The sequence below is a fragment of the Apium graveolens genome, unplaced genomic scaffold, assembly GCF_009905375.1.
Source record: "Apium graveolens cultivar Ventura unplaced genomic scaffold, ASM990537v1 ctg8354, whole genome shotgun sequence".
Taxonomy (NCBI): domain Eukaryota; kingdom Viridiplantae; phylum Streptophyta; class Magnoliopsida; order Apiales; family Apiaceae; genus Apium; species Apium graveolens.
Window position 1 is genome coordinate 8,135 of NW_027421111.1, and position 27,422 is coordinate 35,556.

Here is a 27,422-nt window from a genome sequence, read left to right on the forward strand (position 1 = left end):
AGAATCAGATCAAACCTAATTTTATTTCGGTCTATTTCGAATAGACCGAATTTCGAAAAATTCAGGATCGAATCGAACCGAATTAGCACAGCTCGGTTCGATTTTTCGCTTTCAGTTCGGTTTTGGTAAGCCGAGTAGTAGTGATTTTATAGTATACCGTAGTCCATTTACTAATAACATAGTACGAGCTTCCAGAATTTGGGCCTGGTCGTTTTGGGCTGGGTTCAGACTTAAAAGTGCTTTACCTATGCATTCGAAGCTGATTTTTACTAGCTGCAACAAAAATGGCGGAGACTGAAAAAACCGCCGAAAATAAGCTACCGAGTTTCGAGAAAACCGGAGTGTACCGGTTCGAGAACTCAAACGCAGTGTTCATAGACCCGGTCCGCGTGCTGAACCGGCATTACAGCCGGTTCAAACTCTCTCCATCTGTTTACTACTCTCGTTTCTTCGAATCAACAAATTTGAGTTCACAAAGTGTTAACAGAAAGAGGAAACGAAAGGTCAAAACGACGTCGCGGAGTCTAAATGAGAAAGAGCAGCTCGCTAATCGGCGTCATTCGGTAGTGCCTTATTTGTATCGATTTTTGTGTGTATTTGTACTTAATTGTGCGCGTGTGTGTGAATACAGTGTAATTAATGTTTGTGAGTGTTAATCCGGTGTAATTGAGAGAGAGATAGAGAGATAGAGAGAGAGATAGAGATAGGGATATAGATAGAGAGTTAGATATATATATATATATATAGAGAGAGAGAGAGAGAGAGAGAGAGAGAGAGAGAGATTGATGGATACTTTGTGTGTGTGTCAATACAGTGTGATTGATTTTGTGTGTGTGTGTGTGTGTTAATACAGTGTAATTGATATTGTGTGTGTAGGTGCAGACTATAATGTGTTGATTCTTGTGTGTGTGTGTGCGAGTACATGACTAATTGAGAATTGACTATAAACTCTTGTTAATTTTGTGTTATGTGAATGGGGACTCTTACGCGTTGTTACCTATGCGTATGAATACAGTATAACTGATTTTGTGTGTGTATTTCCAATGTCGTAGATTTTTTGTGTAAATGACATGACTAGTTGACGAAAACTCTAATTACTTTGTGTACGTGAATGCGGACTCTTATGCATTGTTACTTATGCGTATGAATACAGTATAACTGATTTTGTGTGTGTGTATACAATGTCGTAGATTGATTGTCTAAATGACATGACTATTTGACGAAAACTCTAATTACTTTTGTGTACGTGAATGCGGACTCTTACGCGTTGTTAGTTATGGGTATGAATATAGTGTAACTGATTTTGTTTGCGTATATACAATGTCGTGGATTGTGTGTGTAAATACATGGCTAGCTGACTATAATCTATAAATTCTAGTTAATTCTGTGTTATGTAATTGCGGACTCTTACGTATTGTTACTTTTTCGTATGGATACAGTGTGATTGATTTGTCTGTGTGAATACTATACTACTTCGTGACCGGTCTTAAGTGTAATACAGTGTAATCTATTTTGTGTACAAATATTTACTACATAGTCATAAAGTGTGTAAATACGTAATGTGTTGTGTGTATATAACTTGATTGTAGGAGGCTAGGGTGTTCATGTTGAAGGCACATGAGGATTTACTTAGCAACAACTATGTTTTAGAACGTCTGAGAAATTGAGAGGTGACGAAGCTGCGGAAGAGGCAGGTGTTGAGCAGTCTTTTGTGGAGTTAGGGACTGTTTGGCAAGCTCCTATGTACGAGATTACTCTTAATTTATGTTACAATGAGTGTTTGACTGAGGAATCTCAAAATGGAGGTTTGTCAAAATTCATTAAGTAGCTATAATCTTGATTTTATGAAGATGCATATTAAATTTTATTGCCTTGTTTTAGATTCGATACATTATTATATTATTAAGTAGCTGCCTGATTAATGATGGAAATATTAAGCTGTTTATGCGGATAAATTAGTATATGCCTGGATTAAATGGGCCTACAATCGTTTGGGGGCTCATTCCTTCTAAATATTATCTTATGTAAAGCACAATCCTTTTATTTTAAGAAAGCTTAGATTTTCAAAAGCAATAAGTCATTGGACCTGAGTAATTTCTGCTTGCTCGTAACCACGGAATATGGCACACTGATGGATTCAGTCCATTAGCAATGGAAAACTGAACAGTTGTCCAGGTTTTAGTGATATCAAAGTTTACATCCCAAGTTTCAACCACTTTTTAGAATCTGGATTCTTGTTTTGTGGATAACGCGATGTGTGATGTGATCCATTCTTGTTGTATAGCTAGTGCATTTACCTCCAGATAGAATATGAAAAAAAGTATAACCAGAGAGGAGGTGATAGAGTTTTTTTGAAGGATAAGAGATTATTTGGTATTTAGAAAGAAAAACGCACATATTGTTGGTTACTAGTTTAGTAGTTTACATTGTTGAGTAGCAGGTCAATTTCAGTACTTGTCTATTTTATTTTTTGTGGAATTTTTGAGATACAAGAATAAAATTCACATGCACACAAGGTCTTCGCTCAGGCTGGATGCGGTAAACACCTATTAAAATAGTAATTGTGGGGTAGAGGTGGAAGTACAAGGTATCAGGGGATTTAATTCTAATTTTTTTTCTAACATAATTGGTTCGAAGAACACGTGTCCTTGTATTGCTAGTTTCATCTTTTGGTTTCTATATTGCACTTTGTGGAGGCACTTCAAGATGAGCTTCTACCTTCAAACACTTTTGTTAACTAACTTCTACCGTAAAACTTGTATTTGATTAGGCTCCTGTATAGAAAGTACTTGCTTTTTAATGCATCCATTTCCTTTGACCTGATGTAATTTGAGCAATCTAGCTTAGTACTAAATATTGAAATCTCAGGTTTCTCCCGCATCCAGTCATGTGAATCTAAAACTATTCCACTCTTTGACAACTTGGTTGTGAATGAGACTAGCAATGACGCGGAGGCCATATTTTTAAACAACAAATACATATTACCTAGAGAGAGCAGCTTCTTTATGGTATGCAATAAATTTTGCCTATACAACATATATCTATCTATGTCTCCACTTCTTTGTATTATGTTATCTTTTCAATTTAGTAAATTAAAATGAAATCGAATAAAATTCTCCATATTTGTGTTTGTATACTTTGAAAAATGTTGGTGTTGAACATTCTAATCATGATTATATTTCTCTTGATATGTGGAAGTCTGATTTGGGGAAGATTCACAACCTGATTCGTGGTAATCTTTGCTGAAAAGTACTTGATTCTAATTAAAAGCTATATTTATTAAGAAAAACTAAAGAATTAGTATATGTAAACTTGATAAATCTGTTGTTGACAACTGATCGGTTAACAATGATAGTTTAAAGGCAAAACATAAGTAAAGGTTTTGGCAAGTGTTATATTCACTTCACTGATTGTTGCGAATGAGTTAAACCAATATAATTATTTGTGCAGCTTTTGCACTATAAGCTCATTGAGTTCCTGCATTTGGGGAGGGTTGCTGTCCATTAATTTTCCTCTATATTTTAGCAATTTGTGTAATTATATTTATGTTCTATATAAAATCTAGACTATCAATTTATCTTGCCAACTTGCATCCCTATCTGAATGTTAATCATAACTGTAAACTGGACTTTTTAATCATTCAAAAAACAAGCATCTTAAAATGAATTTTACTGGCAAATGATTTTGATTAATTTTAAACTATAACATTTTTCTTCTGATTGATTTGTGTCTAAAATTGATCATATCAAGTCCCTTTATCGCCACAAAGCCCATTTAACTCCTTATTTATTTTATTGTTCAACTATTTGACTGCATCTTTAATTTAATTGTCACATGACATATTTGTATTGTTAATTACACATTGGGTATATTAAGAATATGAAGTCAGATTTATGGATATGAGAGAAAGAAGAGTGAACACCCGAAATTTACCACTTCTCCGTGCTGTGACTTTGCAGTATTAGCCACAATGGGGCTGTTTTTTTGTGGTTGTGTTTCTTAGTTTTCTCTCACTTCCCGGCCTTTTTAAGTGCATTTAGAAATGCTATTAAGCCCAGTATTAGTTGGAGGAAAAGCCGTCCTAAAATATATTTAATTTGGAGAATTGTTTTACCATTTCACCTTTACCCATATGATTTATAAATTTACAACTCCTTTTTGCGGCCGAGTCTGATCGCTGCTTCAATCTTATAGTAATTGATCCGCCATGGGAAAATGGCAGTGCTCGACAAAAACTTAAGTATGGTGTTACTATTCAAATTTTGCATCTTTCTATGCTTTTATAGGGTTTAGGAAATGAGTGCAAAACTGTAATGTGGATAGTATATTCCCATTAAATTAAGGAAATGAAAACACTATATACCACATGATCAGAAAAATGTGCATTATTGAAATGTACTATTATAACTGAACCTAACATTTCCTTATTTATTAACTGCCCCGTGTTTTGACCATAATTAAAAGGTTATAGATGAATAAAGGAGGGAAACTGGAACTCACTTTTCGAATACCTTTTCCATGTAGTTCATAAGTTTTTTGTATAAAGGTTAATACAGGTCTCAATCTATGGGAGATGGCTAGCATCTCTATATGCCAAGTGGCAATTAACATAGATTTTTGGTCGCTGGCTCGCTGCAAAATAATTTTTCGTTAGAGTAAGTGAAACTTAAAGAAATGTTGAAGATCCATCACTGATGCGAACTGAAACTAGAAAAGCTTTTTCTAGTTAAGGTGTTTTACATAAAAGAATATTAATCAAAACTGTGAAATTCCTGCTCAGTCAGAATGAGTTGGTTGGAAGCTTTTAGTTCAAAAACTAATGTACTGGGGATATACTTCCGTTTTTCTTTTTCTGGTACATTTTATCTCGCAAAAAATTGGAAAAGGGCTTCTCAAATATGCGCTAAAATCCTTTCAAGTACTTGGTGAAGCATTCCAGAATGTTCCTGAAGTTGGGCCCAAATGGGCTTTTCTAGGCCCAATTTCCCCTTTCTTCTCCTATATAAAGGGGGGGAGGAGTGTGCTTTCATTCACACTCTCCACCCTTCATTTCACACATCCTTTCTCAAGCTTTCTAACCTCCTCCTCTCTCAACTTCCCTTCCTTAGTTTTCCAGCCCTCTTTCTTTCAAAGTTTCCAGGCTTTTCCAGCTTTGCTAATGGCTGACAAGAGTTCCGCGAGGGCGGCCAAGATAGCCTCGGCTTCAAAACGAGGTAAGGATATCGAGATCCGTTCTTCGTATATGTCTTTAATCGATATGATTAACACTAGGGGGGATGAATATCCCTCTACTGCACACCTCTTTTTTTTAATCATTGTAATACTTGGCACAATATAGATTTCGATAAATTAAATGCACGCTATAACGTCCTTCCTTCTCTTAGATTAGTTCCAGTCTCGGGTGGTGACCGTACTTGCCATGGGAGACCCGACACTCTCTTTATTTACACAGATGCCCTTAATGCTGGACTTAGGTTTCCTTTCCACCCTTTTATTCCTCATCTTTTAGCTGATTTACAAATCAACCCTTGTCAGCTTCCTCCAAACGTCTGGAGGAACATTTTATGTTTTATGGTCTGCTGACTTAGGGAGGGCTTTCCTCTTTCTGTAGCTGTTTTTAAGAATTCAGTGCTATAATAGCTCTTCCAGTATTTGTGGCTGGGTCTATGTCAAGCAAAGGCCCAAAAGTAAACACATCTTTAACAGCGCTTCCATTCCTGATAACAACCAAAATTGGAGGAATAGTTTCGTTGGGTTACGTTGGGAGAATGGTGACTGGGGCACACTCTTCCGATATTCCGATCTTCCTTCGGGAAGGTCAGTGATGGTAGCCTCAAATCCATTCACTTAACTCCTGAGGAAACTATTATTTATAATGGGTTACTCAGGACAACGACACTACTACCAGCTGGACTCTCTTAGAGGAGTTCTCCCTCATTCACGTGGGAATATCATCTGTTTCTCAACAGGGTATTTTTCTTTCCTTATCATCTTTGTTTCATTTCATAAAATTGTCTGGGATTCGTCCCTTACACAAGTCTTAATAAACTTCGTAATAAAACTAGAACATATAAATTCTAAGCACGCAAAGCTTCAAGGTGCTTTTCAACCTACTCGCCATCTTGACAAGTGAGAATCGTATCCAACTGCCTTACACATAGTAAACCTTCAGGTTTTGTGCATGCCAAGTTCTCGGGACTTCAAAACCATCCATAGTCTCTAGCTTGTAGGTTCCTCTACCTTGCACACTCTTGACTCTGTACGGCCCTTCCCAATTCGGGGCAAGATTCCCTTTCTGTCCTACACCAGAAGCGTCTATCTTCCTCAAGACCAGGTCACCTTGTTTGAAAAATCTTTCTTTAACCCTTAGGTTGTAGTAGAATGAAACCTTCTTCTGATACTCTACTATCTTTGCATTGCCCCATCTCGCACTTCGTCGATTAAGTCCAGAGCTAACCTTTGTCCTTCCTCATTTTCCTCAGCATTGAAAGCTTGAATCCTTGGAGAGGAATGTGATATCTCCACGGGAACTACTGCTTCTGCCCCATATGCCAACATGAAAGGAGTTGCTCCTGTCGTGACTCTACAGGTAGTCCTATAGGCCCATAATATGGGAAGTATCTCATCCACCCAATTATTTCTTAACTTCTCGATCCTCTTCTTTAGTCCATCCAGGATTATTCGATTTGCTACTTCCGCTTGCCCATTGGCTTGTGGGTGAGCCACAGAGGTGAACCGTAACTCAATTTCATTTTCTTCACAATACTTCTTGAATTCCTCGTTGAATTGTGTTCCATTGTCAGTGACGAGGATACAGGGAATTTCATATCGGCACATAATGTTTTCCCACAGGAATTGTGCAACTTGCTTAGTCTTGATTTTGGCCAAGGGTTTGGCTTCAATCCACTTGGTGAAATAATCAATGGCTACAATCAAAAACTTCCTTTGTGCCGTGGCCATAGGGAAAGGCCCTAGAATATCCATCCCCCACATAGTAAAGAGAATAGGCGAGTTAATAGAGGTCGGCATCTCGGGGGGTTGTCTAACAACTGGTGCATGCTTCTGACAGCGATCACACTTCTTCACATATTCTTTGGCATCAGCCATCATTTCTGGCCAATAGAAGCCTAAACGGGTTATCTTATGAGCCAAGACCCTGCCCCCCAAGTGTTGTCCACAAATACCTTTATGCACTTCTTCAAGAGCCAAGCATGCCTCATCGGGCCTGAGGCACCTTAAGTAAGGAACCACGAAAGATCTTTTGTACAGAATCCCATCTACCAAAGTATACCTTAGTGCCCGAACAGTCAACTTCCGTGCTTCAGTTGCATCGCTTGGCAACCAACCGGTTTGAATGTGAGCTTTGATGGGATCAATCCATGACGTCCCCAGGCCTATGGGAGCCACAAGCTTAACATCTATGCTTCGTGTTTTCAAAACACGGAAGTACACGCTTCCTGAACTTTCTTCTATCTCAGATGAAGCAAATTTTGATAACGCATCTGCCTTAGCATTTTCTTCCCTTTGAATGTGTTCAACATGACATTCATTAAATTGGGTCATCACAGCCCTTACGAGGCGGACATACTTAGCCATCGTATCATCCCTTGCCTCAAATTCTCCCTTTACCTGGGATATGATCAGTTTCGAGTCTCCACGGACCTTTAAGTTTTTGACTCTAAGTGTTCCAGCTAGGCCAAGGCCAGCTATCAGGGCTTCATATTCTGCCTCATTATTTGTGGTTGGGAAGTCTAACTTCATAGCATACTCAATTAAGAACCCATCAGGGCTTTGCAAAACCAATCCTGCTCCACTGGAGTTTGTTTTTGATGCTCCATCAAAATAGAGAACCCAATATTCTTTTTCTTTATCATCCTTCTCTTTGCCCCCATTATCGACTCCCTTGTCTTGAGGCAACAGAAGAAGTATGCTAACCTGGAGAAGAAGCTCAAGCGCAAGGAGGAAGAACTCGGAGAGTCTAACGCCGAGCTGGTGGTACTTCGGGCGGAGAATGGTAAAGCTATAGACAAAGTATAAGACAAGAAAATGCTACAAGAATGAAAGATAAGTTCAAAAGAGAGAAGACATACCGAAGCCAGAGACTGGCCTCCCATGAGCTTAATCCTCTCAAAGTCAGGGGTGGCCACCACGTCAGTAAAGTCCTTGGGAGTCATGCTATGATAGGACCAATCCCAAGCATGCTTCGTGGAACCAACCACGGTATCCCCTCGGCGGAATCCCCAGAGAGGCTGAAAGGCGCCTGTAGCAGCAGCAGCAAGGGCAACAGCAGTGATAGGAGCATTATGGCCCTCAGCTCCTTCAGCTGAAGCCTCCCCCATAGGATCCTTGTGCTTTCTCAAGAAGATAGGCTCTGTCACCTTTCCCCGGGTGTCTAGGCCTGCGAGCCGAGCTTTCTTCATCCTAGCAGTCTCTTCAACAGGAGGAACATTGTCCTCGTTAATCTCCTTAGCAGCTGCAAAACAAGGCAAAAAAACAAAATAAGTGATGTTAATAATGAATGAAATGAAACAAAGATGATAAGGGAAGAAAAATACCCTGTTGAGAAACAGATGATATTCCCATGTGAATGAGGGAGAACTCCTCTAAGAGAGTCCAGCTGGTAGTAGTGCCGTTGTCCTGAGTAAGACTATTATAAATAATAGTTTCCTCAGGAGTTAAGTGAATGAATTTGAGGCTACCATCACTGACCTTCCCGAAGGAAGATCGGAAGATCGGAAGAGTGTGCCCCAGTCACCATTCTCCTAGCGTAACCCAACGAAACTATTCCTCCAGTTTTGGTTGTTATCAGGATTGGAGGCGCTGTTAAAGATGTGTTTACTTTTGGGCCTTTGCTTGACATAGACCCAGCCACAAATACTGGAAGAGCTATTATAGCACTGAAAGACCTTCTTAAAAACAGTTACAGAAAGGGGAAAGCCCTCCCTAAGGCAGCAGACCATAAAACATAAAATGTTCCTCCAGGCGTTTGGAGGAAGCTGACACGGGTTGATTTGTAAATCAGCTAAAAGATGAGGAATAAAAGGGTGGAAAGGAAACCTAAGCCCAGCATTAAGGGCATCTGTGTAAATAAAGAGAGTCTCGGGTCTCCAATGACAAGTACGGTCACCACCAGAAACTGGAACTAATCTAAGAGGAGGAAGGACGTTATAACGTGCATTTAGTTTATCGAAATCTATATTGTGCCAAGTATTACAATGATTAAAAGAATCGAGGTGTGCAGTAGAGGGATATTCATCCTCCCTAGTGTTAATCATATCGATTAAAGACATATACGAAGAACGGATCTCGATATCCTTACCTCGTTTTGAAGCCGAGGCTATCTTGGCCGCCCTCTCGGAACTCTTGTCAGCCATTAGCAAAGCTGGAAAAGCGTGGAAACTTTGAAAGAAAGAGGGCTGGGAAACTAAGGAAGGGAAGTTGAGAGAGGAGGAGGTTAGGAAGCTTGAGAAAGGATGTGTGAAATGAAGGGTGGAGAGTGTGAATGAAAGCACACTCCTCCCCCACTTTATATAGGAGAAGAAAGGGGAAATTGGGCCTAGAAAAGCCCATTTGGGCCCAACTTCAGGAACATTCTGGAATGCTTCACCAAGTACTTGAAAGGATTTTAGTGCATATTTGAGAAATTTCTGGAAGAATCCAGAAATTAAAGAAAAATTCCATAAAAAAAAAACCTCAAAATTCCAGAAGATTCTGGAACTTTGGTTTAGAAAAGGGGACCAGCCCAAGAATTATTGGGCCTATGGAAAAGCCCAGTTCAGAAAAAAGGGCCCAGTTAATTAGAGAATTAGGACCCAGAATATTGTTTATTGAAGCCCAGCAAAAAATAGTGGGCCCAAAGGGCAACCCCAATAAAACAAACCCGGTTGAAATGGGCCCAAGTTTTAACCCATTAAAAAGTTGGCCCAAAAGAATCCAATTCATGGACCCAAGTTCGGGATGGAAGAAATTTAGCCCAGATTTAAGGGCCCAAATCCAAGAATATAAAAAAAAAAAATTTATAAAGAAGGAGCCTGACCCAATTCGATCAGGACTTGCACCGAGATCCTAGTCGAGTGCATTGAGGTCGATTTTCCTTCGACCAAGGCTGAAAAAAGGGCTATTTCGGTCAAGAGAAGGATCCTGACCAAAAATTCCTGGTTGAAAAGGGAAATGACTGTTTCATTCGACCAGAATGCCAGAACGTTTTTTTGACCCTGTCGACCAGGTAGCAGGGTAAAATCCTGGTCGAATGGACCCTGCCCGAATGTACGTCGACCTGGGCAACAAAAGATGGTTAATTCGGTCAAAAAACAAGAATCCTGATCGAAAGGGAAGAAAATCCTAGTCGGAAAAAAAAAGAAAAGAAGGGGGGAAATCCTGGTCGAAATTCGACCAGGATTCCTGATCGAATGCACCCTGCTCGAAATCCAGTCGACCAAGGCATACTGAAGGTTAATTCGACCAGGATCCTGGTCGAATGGATTCCTGGTCGAAATCTGTATTAAAAAAAAAAAAATTCTGAAAAATTACAGAAATTGAGGAAATTCCTTAAAATATTTTTGAAAAATGTAAATATTTTCCGAAATAAGGAATAAATCCAGAAATTAAGGGGAAAATCCAGAAATTAAGGATAAATCCCAGAAATTAAGGGAAAAATCCAGAAAATTAAGGATAAATCCCAGAAATTAAGGGAAAAATCCAGAAAATTAAGGATAAATCCCAAATATTAAGGGAAAAATCCAGAAAATTAAGGATAAATCCCAGAAATTAAGGGAAAAATCCAGAAAATTAAGGATAAATCCCAGAAATTAAGGGAAAAGTCCAGAAAATTAAGGATAAATCCCGGAATTAAGGATAATTCCTGAATAAAAGGAAAAATCGTTGTAAACGTGTAGGTCGCTCCATACTTTACGCAAAAACGAAACCCTGTAAGGGAATGAATAGACTTAACTTCTGCGAAACCTAATCAATGTTTCCCAAAAGTTGGGGGGCAAATGATAGGGATAAATAAATCTTGATTACATAATATTATAGTTTGGGCTGCAAGGCCCAATAAGAAGATGTATGACATTCAGACCAGAAAGGTTAACATATCGATCAGGTCTGATGGACTAGATCAGGCCTGATGGAACAAAGAAGGCCCAAAAACCCTGATTATTTATTAATTTCGTAATTAATAAATAAGGGAGAAAAACAACTATTAAGATAAGTCCTAGTGAGGATATAAATCCTTGTAGATTGGCCTCCAAGGAACCTCATGGGATAAGGAATCAGCTTCCTACTCCCTAGGACTCCTAAGTCTATCCCAATTCAGAGACTTGACCCCCAAGTCTCCTATACCAAGTCCAATTCAAGGACTCCCAACATCTATATAAGAGGTCTCACCCCACAGACCAAGAACTACGTTTTTTGACTTGATCCTTGGCAATTAGCAAGGTACGTAGGCATCTTGTTAAGGCAGATTGAGTCACGAAACACAAGAGCAGTCAAAATCGAGCCTTGAAGCTCACGTTCCTTAGAATTAAATACAGCAATTATATATATTAGTTTTGATCCACGTTTAGCTTGTGAGTAATCAGCTCCGGGTCTATGCCTGACATATCAGCTGCTGACCATGCAAATACATCACTATTTTCTTGCAAAAATTTCACCAACTTTCCTCTAAGGGGCTCCTCTAGTGTGGCTCCAATGAAAGTCATCCTCTCAGGATTCTCGGGGTCTAAAGGAACTGAAACCAAGTTTTCTGCTGGCTTTCCTCTTTTCTCGTCATTTTCTCGGACATCCATATCTTCAATAGGAAGAACCTGCCCCCCGACTCCATCTGCCCTCAAAGAGGCCACATAACAGCTTCTAGCCATTTTTTGATCTCCTCTCTCATTTAAAATTCCGTTTCGGGTGGGAAACTTCATAACTGAATGGTAGGAAGAGGGGACTGCCTTAAAGACATGTATCCCTGTTCTCCCCATGATAGCTATTTAAGTTGAACTAGCCTTTACCACCACGAAATCCAACATCTGCGTTGCTTGCCTTGGTTCCGTTCCTATGGTGGTTGGCAATTTGATTATCCCTTCCACATGACATTCTACTCCAGCAAATCCATATATCGGCATGTCGGTTGGTGTCAACTGGGAGTCGTTATACCCCATCCTTAGAAAGGCGTCGTGGAACAATATATCCACAGAAGCATCATTATCCACAAGGACCCTATTAACCGGGCTATTTTCTATTATTGGTGTTATGACCAGCGGGTCGTCATGAGGAAACTTTACACCCTCTAGGTCAGAATCATCAAAAGCCAATGTTACTTCTGTCCTGGCCCTCTTCGGGGCTTCTCCAACAATATGCATAACCTCTCTAGTATATGCCTTTCTGGAGTTTTTGGACAATCCAGCAGCAGTTGGACCTCCAAAGATCGTGTTTATCACAGGCCCTCGAGGTCGCGGCCCTCCAAAAATTGCATTTATAACCGGCCCTCGAGGCTGGGGATGGCGCTAGAAGGAGGGGAAAAAACCCGGGAAAGACTGAATCATCCCTAATCCTCATGGATTGGGCAAACTCCTCCGAGTCCAGATAGTTGTCTATAGCTTTATCCTTCTCCGCCTGAAATACCACCAGCTCGGCGTTAGACTCTCCGAGTTCTTCCTCCTTGCGCTTGAGCTTCTTCTCCAGGTTAGCATACTTCTTCTGTTGCCTCTTGAGGGCATTATCGGCCTTATCCGAAGCCCGCTTCCATGACTCGGCTTGCCTCACAGCGCCTTGAAAATAGGCGTTAGACTGAAACAAAACAATCAACAAAGTATAAGGCAAGAAAATGCTACAAGAATGAAAGATAAGTTCAAAAGAGAGAAGGCATACCGAAGCCAGAGACTGCGCTCCCACGAGCTTAATCCTCTCAAGGTCAGGGGTGGCCACCACGTCAGTAAAGTCCTTGGGAGTCACGCTATGATAGGACCAATCCCAAGCATGCTTCGTGGAACCAACCACGGTATCCCCTCGGCGGAATCCCCAGAGAGGCTGAAAGGCGCCTGTAGCAGCAGCAGCAGGGGCAGCAGCAGGGGCAGCAGCAGTGATAGGAGCATTATGGCCCTCAGCTCCTTCAGCTGAAGCCTCCCCCATAGGATCCTTGTGCTTTCTCAAGAAGATAGGCTCTGTCGCCTTTGCCCGGGTGTCTAGGCCTGCGAGCCGAGCTTTCTTCATCCTAGCAGTCTCTTCAACAGGAGGAACATTGTCCTCGTTAATCTCCTTAGCAGCTGCAAAACAAGGCAAAAAAACAAAATAAGTGATGTTAATAATGCATAAAATTCCATAAAAAAAAACCTCAAAATTCCAGAAGATTCTGGAACTTTGGTTTAGAAAAGGGGACCAGCCCAAGAATTATTGGGCCTATGGAAAAGCCCAGTTCAGAAAAAAGGGGCCAGTTAATTAGAGAATTAGGACCCAGAATATTGTTTATTGAAGCCCAGCAAAAAACAGTGGGCCCAAAGGGCAGCCCCAATAAAACAAACCCGGTTGAAATGGGCCCAAGTTTTAACCCATTAAAAAGTTGGCCCAAAAGAATCCAATTCATGGACCCAAGTTCGGGATGGAAGAAATTTAGCCCAAATTTAAGGGCTCAAATCCAAGAATATAAAAAAAAAATGTATAAAGAAGGAGCCTGACCCAATTCGATCAGGACTTGCACCAAGATCCTAGTCGAGTGCATTGAGGTCGATTTTCCTTCGACCAAGGCTGAAAAAAGGGCTATTTCGGTCAAGAGAAGGATCCTGACCAAAAATTCCTGGTCGAAAAGGGAAATGACTGTTTCATTCGACCTGAATGCCAGAACGTTTTTTTGACCCTGTCGACCAGGAAGCAGGGTAAAATCCTGGTCGAATGGACCCTGCCCTTTACGTCGACTTGGGCAACAAAAGATGGTTAATTCGGTCAAAAAACAAGAATCCTGACCGAAAGGGAAGAAAATCCTAGTCAAAAAAAAAAGAAAAGAAGGGGGGGAAATGATGGCCGAAATTCGACCAGGATTCCTGATCGAATGCACCCTGCTCGAAATCCAGTCGACCAAGGCATACTGAAGGTTAATTCGACCAGGATCCTGGTCGAATGGATTCCTGGCCGAAATCTGTATTAAAAAAAAAAAATTCTGAAAAATTACAGAAATTGAGGAAATTCCTTAAAATATTTTTGAAAAATGTAAATATTTTCCGAAATAAGGAATAAATCCAGAAATTAAGGGGAAAATCCAGAAATTAAGGATAAATCCCAGAAATTAAGGGAAAAATCCAGAAAGTTAAGGATAAATCCCAGAAATTAAGGGAAAAATCCAGAAAATTAAGGATAAATCCCAGAAATTAAGGGAAAAATCCAGAAAATTAAGGATAAATCCCAGAAATTGAGGGAAAAATCCAGAAAATTAAGGATAAATCCCAGAAATTAAGGGAAAAGTCCAGAAAATTAAGGATAAATCCCGGAATTAAGGATAATTCCTGAATAAAAGGAAAAATCGTTGTAAACGTGTAGGTCGCTCCATACTTTACGCAAAAACGAAACCCTGTAAGGGAATGAATAGACTTAACTTCTGCGAAACCTAATCAATGTTTCCCAAAAGTTGGGGGGCAAATGATAGGGATAAATAAATCTTGATTACATAATATTATAGTTTGGGCTGCAAGGCCCAATAAGAAGATGTATGACATTCAGACCAGAAAGGTTAACATATCGATCAGGTCTGATGGACTAGATCAGGCCTGATGGAACAAAGAAGGCCCAAAAACCCTGATTATTTATTAATTTCGTAATTAATAAATAAGGGAGAAAAACAACTATTAAGATAAGTCCTAGTGAGGATATAAATCCTTGTAGATTGGCCTCCAAGGAACCTCATGGGATAAGGAATCAGTTTCCTACTCCCTAGGACTCCTAAGTCTATCCCAATTCAGAGACTTGACCCCCAAGTCTCCTATACCAAGTCCAATTCAAGGACTCCCAACATCTATATAAGGGGTCTCACCCCACAGACCAAGAACTACGTTTTTTGACTTGATCCTTGGCAATTAGCAAGGTACGTAGGCATCTTGTTAAGGCAGATTGAGTCACGAAACACAAGAGCAGTCAAAATCGAGCCTTGAAGCTCACGTTCCTTAGAATTAAATACAGCAATTATATATATTAGTTTTGATCCACGTTTAGCTTGTGAGTAATCAGCTCCGGGTCTATGCCTGACATATCAGCTGCTGACCATGCAAATACATCACTATTTTCTTGCAAAAATTTCACCAACTTTCCTCTAAGGGGCTCCTCTAGTGTGGCTCCAATGAAAGTCATCCTCTCAGGATTCTCGGGGTCTAAAGGAACTGAAACCAAGTTGCTGGCTTTCCTCTTTTCTCGTCATTTTCTCGGACATCCATATCTTCAATAGGAAGAACCTGCCCCCCGACTCCATCTGCCCTCAAAGAGGCCACATAACAGCTTCTAGCCATTTTTTGATCTCCTCTCTCTTCTCAAATCCCGTTTCGGGTGGGAAACTTCATAACTGAATGGTAGGAAGAGGGGACTGCCTTAAAGACATGTATCCCTGTTCTCCCCATGATAGCTATTTAAGTTGAACTAGCCTTTACCACCACGAAATCCAACATCTGCGTTGCTTGCCTTGGTTCCGTTCCTATGGTGGTTGGCAATTTGATTATCCCTTCCACATGACATTCTACTCCAGCAAATCCATATATCGGCATGTCGGTTGGTGTCAACTGGGAGTCGTTATACCCCATCCTTAGAAAGGCGTCGTGGAACAATATATCCACAGAAGCATCATTATCCACAAGGACCCTATTAACCGGGCTATTTTCTATTATTGGTGTTATGACCAGCGGGTCGTCATGAGGAAACTTTACACCCTCTAGGTCAGAATCATCAAAAGCCAATGTTACTTCTGTCCTGGCCCTCTTCGGGCTTCTCCAACAATATGCATAACCTCTCTAGTATATGCCTTTCTGGAGTTTTTGGACAATCCAGCAGCAGTTGGACCTCCAAAGATCGTGTTTATCACAGGCCCTCGAGGTCGCGGCCCTCCAAAAATTGCATTTATAACCGGCCCTCGAGGCTGGGGATGGCGCTAGAAGGAGGGGAAAAAACCCGGGAAAGACTGAATCATCCCTAATCCTCATGGATTGGGCAAACTCCTCCGAGTCCAGATAGTTGTCTATAGCTTTATCCTTCTCCGCCTGAAATACCACCAGCTCGGCGTTAGACTCTCCGAGTTCTTCCTCCTTGCGCTTGAGCTTCTTCTCCAGGTTAGCATACTTCTTCTGTTGCCTCTTGAGGGCATTATCGGCCTTATCCGAAGCCCGCTTCCATGACTCGGCTTGCCTCACAGCGCCTTGAAAATAGGCGTTAGACTGAAACAAAACAATCAACAAAGTATAAGGCAAGAAAATGCTACAAGAATGAAAGATAAGTTCAAAAGAGAGAAGGCATACCGAAGCCAGAGACTGCGCTCCCACGAGCTTAATCCTCTCAAGGTCAGGGGTGGCCACCACGTCAGTAAAGTCCTTGGGAGTCACGCTATAATAGGACCAATCCCAAGCATGCTTCGTGGAACCAACCACGGTATCCCCTCGGCGGAATCCCCAGAGAGGCTGAAAGGCGCCTGTAGCAGCAGCAGCAGGGGCAGCAGCAGGGGCAGCAGCAGTGATAGGAGCATTATGGCCCTCAGCTCCTTCAGCTGAAGCCTCCCCCATAGGATCCTTGTGCTTTCTCAAGAAGATAGGCTCTGTCGCCTTTGCCCGGGTGTCTAGGCCTGCGAGCCGAGCTTTCTTCATCCTAGCAGTCTCTTCAACAGGAGGAACATTGTCCTCGTTAATCTCCTTAGCAGCTGCAAAACAAGGCAAAAAAACAAAATAAGTGATGTTAATAATGCATAAAATTCCATAAAAAAAAACCTCAAAATTCCAGAAGATTCTGGAACTTTGGTTTAGAAAAGGGGACCAGCCCAAGAATTATTGGGCCTATGGAAAAGCCCAGTTCAGAAAAAAGGGGCCAGTTAATTAGAGAATTAGGACCCAGAATATTGTTTATTGAAGCCCAGCAAAAAACAGTGGGCCCAAAGGGCAGCCCCAATAAAACAAACCCGGTTGAAATGGGCCCAAGTTTTAACCCATTAAAAAGTTGGCCCAAAAGAATCCAATTCATGGACCCAAGTTCGGGATGGAAGAAATTTAGCCCAAATTTAAGGGCTCAAATCCAAGAATATAAAAAAAAAATGTATAAAGAAGGAGCCTGACCCAATTCGATCAGGACTTGCACCAAGATCCTAGTCGAGTGCATTGAGGTCGATTTTCCTTCGACCAAGGCTGAAAAAAGGGCTATTTCGGTCAAGAGAAGGATCCTGACCAAAAATTCCTGGTCGAAAAGGGAAATGACTGTTTCATTCGACCTGAATGCCAGAACGTTTTTTTGACCCTGTCGACCAGGAAGCAGGGTAAAATCCTGGTCGAATGGACCCTGCCCGAATTTACGTCGACTTGGGCAACAAAAGATGGTTAATTCGGTCAAAAAACAAGAATCCTGACCGAAAGGGAAGAAAATCCTAGTCAAAAAAAAAAGAAAAGAAGGGGGGGAAATTATGGCCGAAATTCGACCAAGATTCCTGATCGAATGCACCCTGCTCGAAATCCAGTCGACCAAGGCATACTGAAGGTTAATTCGACCAGGATCCTGGTCGAATGGATTCCTGGCCGAAATCTGTATTAAAAAAAAAAATTCTGAAAAATTACAGAAATTGAGGAAATTCCTTAAAATATTTTTGAAAAATGTAAATATTTTCAGAAATAAGGAATAAATCCAGAAATTAAGGGAAAAATCCAGAAAGTTAAGGATAAATCCCAGAAATTAAGGGAAAAATCCAGAAAGTTAAGGATAAATCCCAGAAATTAAGGGAAAAATCCAGAAAATTAAGGATAAATCCCAGAAATTAAGGGAAAAATCCAGAAAATTAAGGATAAATCCCATAAATTAAGGGAAAAATCCAGAAAATTAAGGATAAATCCCAGAAATTAAGGGAAAAATCCAGAAAATTAAGGATAAATCCCGAATTAAGGGAAAAATTCCTAGAAATTAAGATAATTTCTGAATAAAAGGAAAAATCGTTGTAAACGTGTAGGTCGCTCCACACTTTACGCAAAAACGAAACCCTGCAAGGGAATGAATAGACTTAACTTCTGCGAAACCTAATCAATGTTTCCCAAAAGTTGGGGGGCAAATGATAGGGATAAATAAATCCTGATTACATAATATTATAGTTTGGGCTGCAAGGCCCAATAAGAAGATGTATGACATTCAGACCATAAAGGTTAACATATCGATCAGGCCTGATGGACCAGATCAGGCCTGATGGAACAAAGAAGGCTCAAAAAACCTGATTATTTATTAATTTCGTAATTAATAAATAAGGGAGAAAAACAACTATTAAGATAAGTTCTAGTGAGGATATAAATCCTTGTAAATTGGCCTCCAAGGAAACTCATGGGATAAGGAATCAGCTTCCTACTCCCCAGGACTCCTAAGTCTATCTTAATTCAGAGACTTGACCACCAAGTCTCCTATACCAAGTCCAATTCAAGGACTCCCAACATCTATATAAGGGGTCTCACCCCACAGACCAAGAACTACGTTTTTTGACTTGATCCTTGGCAATCAGCAAGGTACGTAGGCATCTTGTTAAGGCAGATTGAGTCACGAAACACAAGAGCAGTCAAAATCGAGCCTTGAAGCTCACGTTCCTTAGTATTAAATACAGCAATTATATATATTAGTTTTGATCCATAACATTTAAGTCAATTATACGTTGATGTGTTGTATTTTTCTGCAATCTAAAAATGCACAGATCAGCGTTAAGTACATTAATTATTGCTGATTCTATGTTTGTTTTTATCTACAGGTACCAAACTTTGCCTAACCGATTCTTTTTATCTCTTCCTATAAAGCAATTAAGTCATACTGAGGGAGCACTAGTTGCTTTGTGGGTGACCAATAGAGAAAAATTACGAGCTTTTGTTGAGAACGAACTATTCCCCAAATGGGGAGTCAAATATGTGGCTACCATGTACTGGGTAAAGGTGTATATACAACTCTAAATGTTAAATAGCAAGCAATACACTTTTGTAAACAGGCGACGCAAATCCTTGAAATCTAATGGTTTTACTTTTCAGGTGAAAGCAGATGGCTCATTGATTAGCGACTTGGATCTCTTTCATCATAGACCATATGAGTGCCTACTCCTTGGTTACTGTTATAACGAGGTGACACTATCAAGTTTTTCATCTATATTTTATCTAGTAGTTATTCAAATTTCAAGTATATTATTACCTTACATTCCATCTGTAAAATTGTATTAAGTGCTAATGTAATATGGTTTTATTTATTTCTGAAGGCTGTGGATTGTGATCGATATTCTGGCTTAAAGCCTATACCGGACAATCAAGTCTTCATCAGCGTTCCTGGAGATTACTCGAGGAAACCTCCAGTTGGAGGTAGCCTTATTTTATGTATTATATATTTTTACGAAGTGATATGTGTCCTAAAAAATCCGGAGGCTTACGGATGGGTCGTGCTGCCATCATACAACTAAATTTATAAGGATAACAAAAATACACATGCAAAGCCATGCAGGGGTCTGATAAGATTATCTGTCACTGACAGATCTGCTTCAAAATCGTAGGTTGTTTCTTCCATGACGTAATAGGTTCATTATAAATGACAATCCAAGTATTAGCAATAGCATGCACTTCACCAATCTGCTTAATGTGCCAAACGATAATTCTTCACTCATCAAATTATTTGTGTTCCTAATTCTGACATTTTCAGAATTGCTAATGGACTATGCACCTGGTCTTGAGCCTCGTTGCCTTGAGCTATTTTCTCGAGAGATGCTAGCTGGGTGGACTTCTTGGGGGAACAAACCCCTGCATTTTCAGGCTTCAAGTCATTTTAAGTAGGACGTGAATTTGAAGTATTTCATAAGAATGCTGGCCTGTAAGTTTTTTATCAAGAGGCCCAGAGCAAGCCTCACATACTATCTAAAAGCAGTTGATCTTGTAAGTTGCAATATAAATGATTCCTAATTACGTCTACATCTATTAACACTGATGCATGATTGTATGAGCATGTATGTTCCATAGCTAACTCTTTTTAACTACATAATGGTCTTAGAAGTCACAAGTACACTTTTCCTCGTAATTTGTGGAATTGGTCACGAGACTGTAACTTTTCTTCGGACAGAGATGCAAAAATTATTAGCATGTTTTAGAAATAACATGTATTTGCCGTAGCTTACCTCTTTTTAACTGTAGAATCTATACTATACTATAATAACCGGAATGAGCTATAATTTGTAGTTTGATTGACCCCTCATTTTGGTTATCCCTTTACATCACGACCGTCGGATCTTCTTCATCAAATAATCAGAGCCGTTAGATCTACATACTAAAAAAATACACTCCACAAGTTCTCAGGTTCGAATCCCGTCAACAACAAACATTTATATTATTATTTATAAAAATACATATAAGTTCTCAGGTTCGAATCCCGTTAACAACAAACATGTATATTATTTATAAGATACATATAAGTTTTCGGATTCGAATCTCACTCACCAACAACAAACATTTACATTATTATTTATGAATAAAATCTCATCAATCATATACTATTTATACTAGTTGAGCCTAACTTGAAATTATAAGTATATAATCATTATTTAGTATTTAATTATTTATATAGAATTTTAATAAAATTATATGAAATAAAATTAAAAATTTATAAATATTAACCAAGACCCGTGCATCGCACGGGCCGTAAGCTAGTAGTATTAGAAGTCATAGTACACTTTTCCTCCTAATTTGTGGAATTGGTACCAAACTGTAACTTTTCTTCAGCAGAGATGCAAAGATTATTCTCGTAATGGTTTTGTATCTATGTTTTAGTTGACGCAGGCATAAAGGGTTAAAGTACGGTATAGTTCTCATTGAGCAAATGGAGCCTGAAAGTGTTGAAGCCGATGTCAAGTCTTCCCTTGTCGCGGCATGAAAAGGGCAGTGTCACAAATCGAAGACAAGAGTGTTGAAGCAACTTTATTCTTGTGCAGTTCAGTTTCTATATATTAGTGAACCGATTCCAAATTTGGGTACAACGTAGCCCCTAGATAAAATGAATGTCCTATCGTCAGTATGGAGTATGGAGTATGGAGTACTATTACATTAGAAACATTCATAATTTCACCATCTTCCGAACTTCTGCATTGTTTTTTACGTTTCTTAAGTAGCAAATTTTTTTAGGAAGCAGCTGCATATATCATCAGAAATTTGATCAATTGGCCAACATTTTCTGCAGCCTAAACTGCGATTGATTTTGTGAAGTTGCATCATTGTTCACTAGGCGTCTCATAAATTGGAAAAATTGTCTTTGTAATTAACCTTGTACATATATCGTTCGACATACGTTGCCTGTTGAGAATTGCTCTTTTACAACTAAAAAACATGTTATATTTTCTTTTGATAAATCAATGTTAGTTTTGTCTTTTTGTAAGTTTGGAAATATGAGAAGGAGGCTCTTCAGGTAAATTTTAATTTCTAGTTCGAGCAAAAATAGTTGATAAATTACCAAAATACTAACTTTCTAAGTTTTTTGTGATTTTTTCAATTTTCTAATTTTTTTTGCAAAAATACGGATTCAACCAAAATTAAACAGATATGCAACTAGTTGAATGTTGTTTTTTTTGTTGCATTTGAGGTTGCATGTACTTGCAGAAACTCGTCGTATCCAGTTGATTCTAGTTGCCAAAAATTGTATTTTTGCAAAATAAATTTGAGAAATAGTATTTTTTAAATTTAAAAGTATTTTTGTAAACTTTTTAAATAAAATAACTTATTATGTTCTTCAATTTATTATTTCATCTATTGAAAATATATATTAATATTTTAATAATTTTAAAATAAAATATATTATTAAAAATTATTCGAGTGTTACAAGCAATGAGTGCATCGCACCGTTTACCCAAGTCAGTATTAATTAAAAGTGTTTATTAAGTTTTAAGCTGACCTAAGAAGTAAGGAGATGAAGTGCATGGACTCTGTGGTTTTTAAAGTTTTTGGATTTGCAGATGAAGTGCATGGACTCTGTAGTTCTTAAAGTTTTTGGATTTGTAAGTTAGTTTGCTGGTATGGGCTATTTGTTTTGGGCTAGTAGTTTCGCTATCTTCTCAGCCCAAATTATAAAAGCGGTCTTGGGCTATGTGCCCAAAAATCAATATAATACTGCAAGGTCCAATTTGTTTTAGGTTCTTGACCTAAATCTTGGCCTAAATTTGAACTGAGACAACTCTCTATTCCAGTCTAAATTTCGGTCCAAATTAATATATCAATATTTATTTTATCAACTATTAATATATTGATATTAATTCACATATATAATAATTCAATTGGACGCCAAACGGATAAGATCATCTTAATTTCAAACCTAATAAAATTATGAATTTAGAAAAACATTACACTTAAATAATAAAAATGAAGCAACATTAATATTATATTTAATTAACTAAAAGAAAAATAATAAATATTAAACTACTCCAAATTAGTATTTTGTTCCCACAAATGTTCGATTAATGCATCTCGAAAAGGGATATGAGCTTCTTTATTTTTTATTTTTCAATATCGTCCAAGAAATTGTTAAAATCGAGCATTTTCATCATTTTCAACCGTCTCAACTTCTGGATCTGAAATTTCGACCAGCTCTTGAATTGGAGCGCTCAAATCACGTTCATCTTCAATTAATATATTTTTGTTAAATAACTATTATATATAAGTGAAAATTAAGAAATATAATTAAAAACTACTTAATACATATATTAATAACATTCAATCAACAAATTAACAAATATATAAAACATAAAAGTTAATATTTTATCATTAAAAAGATTTAGGCCGGTGAATAGCGTCGGCCTAAATTTAGGCCGACGCTATTCACAGTCCTAAATTGAAACGGGGCAATAGACCACTGTTGGGTATATTTGGACCGAAATCGGTCCACATTTAGGCCAATAAGCCACTCTTGGAGATGGCCGAAGATACTCTTAGGCCTTAATACAAAAAGTTAATGAAATATTTTCTATCCGCGAAAATCATACTACCTTTGTTCTATTCATTTCCACAATATTTTTTTAAAGCTCGACAATCATTTTAAGGTGATTATATAGGAAATCTCCATAATTTATTTTTGATATTTCTCTTTTCTATATTAAACTTCAAACATTCTATTTTAAAATTAGAAGAAAAAAATAATTAAAATAATTTATGAACTATATTTTTAATACCTCTTAAAATGTGTGCAGAGTCCCCGTATTAGATGTATAAAACTGGTTGGTACGGAAGTAAGGTTGAGCATTCGGTCGGTTCAGTCCAAAATTGAACCGAATAAATCGAAAAATCGAATTACCATTTTTTCTTGGACCGAACCGAAATTGTAATATGGACTGGACCGAACCGAACAGAAATAATTCGGTTCGGTCCGGTTTTGGACCGAATAGACCGAATTTGTTTCAAAATAAAATTTTAATGAAATTTTATACGAAAAATTATAAAATCTAAAATAAATTAAAGTAAGGTGATATATAGAGTACAAAGAGTGTATAAATACAATTACAAACTAAAATTATAATATGTAAAATGTATATAATATAAATTATAGTATTTATAATTTGGTATATTCGGTCTGAACCGAAATATATTTTAAAAGAATCAGATCAAACCTAATTTTATTTCGGTCTATTTCGAATAGACCGAATTTCGAAAAATTCAGGATCGAATCGAACCGAATTAGCACAGCTCGGTTCGATTTTTCGCTTTCAGTTCGGTTTTGGTAAGCCGAGTAGTAGTGATTTTATAGTATACCGTAGTCCATTTACTAATAACATAGTACGAGCTTCCAGAATTTGGGCCTGGTCGTTTTGGGCTGGGTTCAGACTTAAAAGTGCTTTACCTATGCATTCGAAGCTGATTTTTACTAGCTGCAACAAAAATGGCGGAGACTGAAAAAACCGCCGAAAATAAGCTACCGAGTTTCGAGAAAACCGGAGTGTACCGGTTCGAGAACTCAAACGCAGTGTTCATAGACCCGGTCCGCGTGCTGAACCGGCATTACAGCCGGTTCAAACTCTCTCCATCTGTTTACTACTCTCGTTTCTTCGAATCAACAAATTTGAGTTCACAAAGTGTTAACAGAAAGAGGAAACGAAAGGTCAAAACGACGTCGCGGAGTCTAAATGAGAAAGAGCAGCTCGCTAATCGGCGTCATTCGGTAGTGCCTTATTTGTATCGATTTTTGTGTATTTGTACTTAATTGTGCGCGTGTGTGTGAATACAGTGTAATTAATGTTTGTGAGTGTTAATCCGGTGTAATTGAGAGAGAGATAGAGAGAGAGAGAGAGATAGAGATAGGGATAGAGAGAGTTAGATATATATATATATATAGAGAGAGAGAGAGAAGAGAGAGAGAGAGAGAGATTGATGGATACTTTGTGTGTGTGTCAATACAGTGTGATTGATTTTGTGTGTGTGTGTGTGTGTTAATACAGTGTAATTGATATTGTGTGTGTAGGTGCAGACTATAATGTGTTGATTCTTGTGTGTGTGTGCGAGTACATGACTAATTGAGAATTGACTATAAACTCTTGTTAATTTTGTGTTATGTGAATGGGGACTCTTACGCGTTGTTACCTATGCGTATGAATACAGTATAACTGATTTTGTGTGTGTATTTCCAATGTCGTAGATTTTTTGTGTAAATGACATGACTATTGACGAAAACTCTAATTACTTTTGTGTACGTGAATGCGGACTCTTATGCATTGTTACTTATGCGTATGAATACAGTATAACTGATTTTGTGTGTGTGTATACAATGTCGTAGATTGATTGTCTAAATGACATGACTATTTGACGAAAACTCTAATTACTTTTGTGTACGTGAATGCGGACTCTTACGCGTTGTTAGTTATGGTATGAATATAGTGTAACTGATTTTGTTTGCGTATATACAATGTCGTGGATTGTGTGTGTAAATACATGGCTAGCTGACTATAATCTATAAATTCTAGTTAATTCTGTGTTATGTAATTGCGGACTCTTACGTATTGTTACTTTTTCGTATGGATACAGTGTGATTGATTTGTCTGTGTGAATACTACTACTTCGTGACCGGTCTTAAGTGTAAATACAGTGTAATCTATTTTGTGTACAAATATTTACTACATAGTCATAAAGTGTGTAAATACGTAATGTGTTGTGTGTATATAACTTGATTGTAGGAGGCTAGGGTGTTCATGTTGAAGGCACATGAGGATTTACTTAGCAACACTATGTTTTAGAACGTCTGAGAAATTTGAGAGGTGACGAAGCTGCGGAAGAGGCAGGTGTTGAGCAGTCTTTTGTGGAGTTAGGGACTGTTTGGCAAGCTCCTATGTACGAGATTACTCTTAATTTATGTTACAATGAGTGTTTGACTGAGGAATCTCAAAATGGAGGTTTGTCAAAATTCATTAAGTAGCTATAATCTTGATTTTATGAAGATGCATATTAAATTTTATTGCCTTGTTTTAGATTCGATACATTATTATATTATTAAGTAGCTGCCTGATTAATGATGGAAATATTAAGCTGTTTATGCGGATAAATTAGTATATGCCTGGATTAAATGGCACAATCGTTTGGGGGCTCATTCCTTCTAAATATTATCTTATGTAAAGCACAATCCTTTTATTTTAAGAAAGCTTAGATTTTCAAAAGCAATAAGTCATTGGACCTGAGTAATTTCTGCTTGCTCGTAACCACGGAATATGGCACACTGATGGATTCAGTCCATTAGCAATGGAAAACTGAACAGTTGTCCAGGTTTTAGTGATATCAAAGTTTACATCCCAAGTTTCAACCACTTTTTGAATCTGGATTCTTGTTTTGTGGATAACGCGATGTGTGATGTGATCCATTCTTGTTGTATAGCTAGTGCATTTACCTCCAGATAGAATATGAAAAAAAGTATAACCAGAGAGGAGGTGATAGAGTTTTTTTGAAGGATAAGAGATTATTTGGTATTTAGAAAGAAAAACGCACATATTGTTGGTTACTAGTTTAGTAGTTTACATTGTTGAGTAGCAGGTCAATTTCAGTACTTGTCTATTTTATTTTTTTGTGGAATTTTGAGATACAAGAATAAAATTCACATGCACACAAGGTCTTCGCTCAGGCTGGATGCGGTAAACACCTATTAAAATAGTAATTGTGGGGTAGAGGTGGAAGTACAAGGTATCAGGGGATTTAATTCTAATTTTTTTTCTAACATAATTGGTTCGAAGAACACGTGTCCTTGTATTGCTAGTTTCATCTTTTGGTTTCTATATTGCACTTTGTGGAGGCACTTCAAGATGAGCTTCTACCTTCAAACACTTTTGTTAACTAACTTCTACCGTAAAACTTGTATTTGATTAGGCTCCTGTATAGAAAGTACTTGCTTTTTAATGCATCCATTTCCTTTGACCTGATGTAATTTGAGCAATCTAGCTTAGTACTAAATATTGAAATCTCAGGTTTCTCCCGCATCCAGTCATGTGAATCTAAAACTATTCCGCTCTTTGACAACTTGGTTGTGAATGAGACTAGCAATGACGCGGAGGCCATATTTTTAAACAACAAATACATATTACCTAGAGAGAGCAGCTTCTTTATGGTATGCAATAAATTTTGCCTATACAACATATATCTATCTATGTCTCCACTTCTTTGTATTATGTTATCTTTTCAATTTAGTAAATTAAAATGAAATCGAATAAAATTCTCCATATTTGTGTTTGTATACTTTGAAAAATGTTGGTGTTGAACATTCTAATCATGATTATATTTCTCTTGACATGTGGAAGTCTGATTTGGGGAAGATTCACAACCTGATTCCTGGTAATCTTTGCTGAAAAGTACTTGATTCTAATTAAAAGCTATATTTATTAAGAAAAACTAAAGAATTAGTATATGTAAACTTGATAAATCTGTTGTTGACAACTGATCGGTTAACAATGATAGTTTAAAGGCAAAACATAAGTAAAGGTTTTGGCAAGTGTTATATTCACTTCACTGATTGTTGCGAATGACTTAAACCAATTAATTATTTGTGCAGCTTTTGCACTATAAGCTCATTGAGTTCCTGCATTTGGGGAGGGTTGCTGTCCATTAATTTTCCTCTATATTTTAGCAATTTGTGTAATTATATTTAAGTTCTATATAAAATCTAGACTATCAATTTATCTTGCCAACTTGCATCCCTATCTGAATGTTAATCATAACTGTAAACTGGACTTTTTAATCATTCAAAAAACAAGCATCTTAAAATGAATT

The 27,422-nt window shown here is 38.1% G+C and overlaps 1 long non-coding RNA gene and 1 pseudogene across 1 annotated transcript; both read left to right on the top strand.

The window, feature by feature from the left end:
• Positions 1-212: 212 nt before the first annotated feature.
• On the top strand, positions 213-20,208 carry LOC141704869 (methyltransferase-like protein 2; annotated as a pseudogene).
• Positions 20,209-25,405: 5,197 nt separating this feature from the next.
• On the top strand, positions 25,406-26,990 carry LOC141704871 (uncharacterized). Its single transcript, XR_012568106.1, has 3 exons — positions 25,406-25,564; positions 26,624-26,763; positions 26,954-26,990. It is a non-coding gene; the product is annotated as an uncharacterized LOC141704871 (long non-coding RNA).
• The last annotated feature ends 432 nt before the right edge of the window (positions 26,991-27,422 follow it).